This window comes from Nycticebus coucang, chromosome 2 (assembly GCF_027406575.1).
Source record: "Nycticebus coucang isolate mNycCou1 chromosome 2, mNycCou1.pri, whole genome shotgun sequence".
In the NCBI taxonomy this organism is placed as follows: Eukaryota; Metazoa; Chordata; class Mammalia; order Primates; family Lorisidae; genus Nycticebus; species Nycticebus coucang.
This window is the reverse complement of record NC_069781.1, coordinates 46,210,310-46,214,801: the sequence shown is the minus strand read 5'-3', so window position 1 is coordinate 46,214,801 and position 4,492 is coordinate 46,210,310. Positions and strand designations below refer to the sequence as shown.

At 40.4% G+C, this 4,492-nt stretch overlaps 1 pseudogene; it reads left to right on the top strand.

Annotated features, from left to right (window-relative positions):
• Positions 1-1,492: 1,492 nt before the first annotated feature.
• On the top strand, positions 1,493-3,345 carry LOC128596473 (group XIIA secretory phospholipase A2-like; annotated as a pseudogene).
• Positions 3,346-4,492: the final 1,147 nt, after the last annotated feature.

Genomic DNA, 4,492 nt, shown 5'->3' with positions numbered 1-4,492 from the left:
GTGAATTACTTTTTGTGAATGGTGAGAGTTGTGAGTCCTATTTCAGTCTCTTACATTTGGGTATTCAGTTCTTCCAGCATCATTTATTGAATATGGATTCTTTCCCCTATTGTATGCTTTTGTTTGCTTTCTAAAATATCACATGGCAATATGAGGATGGTTTCATTTCTAGATTCTCTATGCTTTTCCATAATTCTATGTCACTATTTTTATGCCAATACCATGCTGTTTTGATCATGATAGCCTTATAGTATAGGCTAAAGTCTGATAAAGTGATGCCTCCATATTTGCTGGTTCAACATAATGAAAATCTATAAACATAATTCACCACATAAACAGAAGTAAAAACAAATGCCACATGATCCTCTCAATAGATACACAAAAAGAATTTGACAAGTTTCAGCATCCTTTTTTGATAAAAACTTAAGAAAATTGGCATAGATGGGACATTCCTCAAATTTATAGAAACCATTTATTGCAAACCCATGGCCAACTTTCATATTGAATGGAGAAAAACTGAAACCATTCCCGCTTAGAACTGGAAGCAGACAAGTATGTCAACTATCGCCACTGCTATTCAACCTAGTGCTGGAAGTCCTAGCCAGATCAGTCTAACATGAGAAGGATATCAAAGATATCCAAATGGGGAAAGAAGAGGTCAAACTATTCCTCTTTGTTGATGATATGATCTTATATCTAGAAAACTCAAAGACTCAAGCCAGAGATTACTCAAACTGATAATTTTAGTAAAGTCTCAGGATATAAGATCAATGTGCAGCAATCAGTAGCTTTCATATATACCAACAACAGTCAAGCTGAGATTCAAATGGAAAACACAAAACCCTTCACAGTAACATCAACAAAAATGAAACACCTTGGAATGTATTTAACAAAGGAGGTAAAGGATCTCTATAGAGAACTATGAAACAGTAAGAAAAGAAATTTTAGAGGATGTTAATAAATGGAAAAACTTATTATTCTCATGGATTGGCAGAATCTACATTGTTAAAATGTCCATACTACCCAAAGTGATTTACAGATTCAGTGAAATCCCCATTAAAATACCCATGTTCTATTTTACAGATCTTGAAAAAATAGTTCTATGCTATGTATGGAATGTATTAGTCGAGTTTTTCACTTTCCAAGGACATGACATGGAGTTCTTCCACATTCTGCAGTATCAGGGTCCTCATCACAGCATGGCAGGCACCCTGGGAGAAGGAGCCCTGAGGCCAGGCTCTAGATGACTGCAAATATGGTGCTGGGCAGAAACAGGGGAAGAACCTCCCATCCAGGGGCTCACAACCCACAGGGGAAATGCTCCTAAACAGAAGCAGAAAAATCTGCATGCAACACTATTCAACCGTGGCTGTGTGTCAGAATCTCTGGAGATTTTTTTTTTTAATATTCATGCCAGAGCCCCACCCCAGTCTTCTAAATCTGAATCTCAAGCTCAGATACCATCTCCACTATCAAGCTTTCCTGAAGCGCAATGCGGCTTCCTTTCCTGTGTCTCTATGCACACCCCATGCTGGGTTTTTATCACCTTCCACATTCTTCACCTGCCCTCCAGCTCCCCAGTGGGGAGCTGGTGAGTCAGAGAAGAAGCTATCATATGATTAAAAGCATTTTTTTCCCCCCGAGAAAGTGGTTGGATATATAAAATTAAAGTTAATTGAGAAAATCCCTGGGTTATGAAAAAGATAGCATCTATAAGTTTGTTCTTAAGACAAATTTGTATGTAAGTTGAAACAGATGCATTTACCTATGACCTGTAATAGCCTCTGGTCCATAAGTGAGTCGGAGTCAGTCGGATGTTGGGGACTGCCTGTAGTTAGGTTTTTATATTAATGCTTGGAATCATATATGATATTTCCTATTCAATTGTGATCTGGACACTCCATTTATCATTTTGGAATTTAGAAATTTCCTCAGACTGCTATTATTTACCGTGAAATACACTCGTTAATTGAAGTGACCATGGCCTGGATATTTTTCATCTGCAGGACCACAAGATGAGCCCAGAGCAGGGGACAGCTGTCAGGCAACTGGACACAGAAAGTGTTTCTTTCTCTCTCAGCCAGTGACTCACCTGCAGCTGCTGCACGAGAGTGGGGCCAAACAGTAGATGGGAGGATGTGAATGTTACCCAATTGTCAATTTCTACGTTTGGGAAAGACCTAGAAATGGGAAAACAGACCATGATAAGCCCTAAAACCGCATCACATCTCTCCACTCCATATAGTTTATATTCAATTGCTAATGTCATCAGCTGTGTCACCCAGTAGTGACATATACCGTTTCTCTTCAAAACCCCTCTGGTAGCAAATGTCCCATGGGGTCACCTCCTCAGTCAGCTCAGTCAGAATCACAGAATTCTGAAAATGCAAAGCTGACAGAGATCTTCCTAATAGCAGGAGAACTGTAAACATTTCTTGAGTGCCTACTATGGGCCAGCCACTTCATATATTTCATTTCGCTTAATCCTCACACTCACTCTGACATGCAGGGCTCATTGTCCTCATATTTTAGATTTTAAAAAAAATGAGACTTGGAAAAGTGAAGTGATCTGCTCAAGGTTACATATCTAGTAACCCAGATCCGTATGATCTAAAAGCTGCTGTTTCTCAAAGTGGGAACTGTGTACAAGGCAACATGCCCAGAGTCACAACAAGTCTCATGGTTAAACATAGCATGCCATTTAAAATGACAATTTTATTCAATGGTGAATAATTTAAAAACAGAGTTCTGTAAAAGAGGCCAGGATGCACCAGCCAGCTGGGCAAAAAGCTGGTAGCCACAGAGCCCAGGACCCATGTAGCCACCCACCCAGGGTGTGGGGCTCCTAGGGGCGTGCCTGCCACCCCAGGTCCGGACTGAGAAGCCCATGGCTCAGCACCCCATGGACGGCCCTGCTCCCTCAGCCACACTCACATTCCTGCTCATCCTGCTGGTGGCCTTCTGGGGTGCCAGCAGCAGGCCCAGACCAGTGACTGGAAGGCCAACCTGAAGACCATCCAGAATGGCGTTCTCAAGGCCTGAAGGCCACCTTGGACCTCTTAGGAGGCAAGGACGGGCTCTGCTAGTCAACGTAGGTGCAGTGACTGCTCTAAGCCTTCCCCATATTATGGTTATAACCCCCCCCCCCCAATCGATGTGGCTCCCTGCTGTTCAGTGTTCATCTTAACACCCAACATGACCAAGTGCTGCAGCCAACATGACAGGTGCGATGAGACCTATGGCAAAAGCAAGAATGACAGTGACCGGGAGTTTCAGTATCGCCTCTCCAAGATCTGCCGACATATGCAGCAAACACTAGGATTAGCCAACATGTCAGACGCTTGAAACGATAGTGGCGCTCCTGTTAGACAGCGTTTACATTTAGGCTGTAAACCGTGCCTGGACCAGCAACGAGCTGCACATAGGAGTCCTTAGGAAGAAAAACTGATCTATAAAGAGGATGCTGACAGCTGGTGACAGACGAGCGGGAGAAACATTACCTTTGACAAAGAGCTAATGTTTGTACAGCATAAAGCTGTCTTATTTTGTGAAAATAATATTATGAGACCTAACAAGGGTTTATGTTTTGAGCTGAAAACCTCAGAGTAAAACTAAGTGGGGGGGTAGTGAGGGGCGTGCCTGTCTCCTTGGTATCTTCCGGCGGTGTTCCTTAGTGTGCCGAATTCTCTTGACCAGCGTAGGGTAAGGGGAGAATTTTTTAAAAGAAGAATATGTAACACAAATTTTTGCAACCAAACTTACAAAAAAGACAACGAGTTTAAATATAAAATTCATCATAAGGTCTGTTCAACATTTTATTTAGGAATATGGGAACTTCTTCACTTAGAAATATTTGTTTACTAGGAAATTTCAAATGCACATTTACTCCTGAAAGGATCTGAATTTATTCTTCCTCTATTTTAATTACACATAATTTGTTGTTTCTCTGTAGCCCACTGAGTGTATAAATAACTCAAACTTCTATTGGGACTAGTTACAAGGAGGAGCTTTTCATGTCTGTTACTCTTGTAAAATTGACACCATCAGCTGATTAACTCTCAGGGAGCAAACCCAGGATATATAAGTGTTATGTAATATGCCTGGAAGGTGATGTGAACAAGATTCAGAGGCATAGCCGCTTCCCTTTTATGAACCACTCATGTGACAAATGTCATCTTTTCTTATATAACCTTTTCCTAAATTGGAGAAAAGATGGATTTAATGAAACAAATGAGAAGCTGTTTAATAAACACAGCAGGGGACTATTTGCTGTTATGCTTTGATGTTTATTTCCTAGCACTTATTCCTGGTGATAGATGCTGAGATATTTTTAAAAGACTGCAACCATTTACTAATTGTGGGCTTAATAAAAAATTTTCTTACTAAAAAAGTTTTTTAAACGTTTTTTATTTAAGAAAAAATGAATATCTTATGAGAGAATACAAATTTGCACAAAATTAAAGTTTTAAGAAATTCTGACTGGTAGCACATT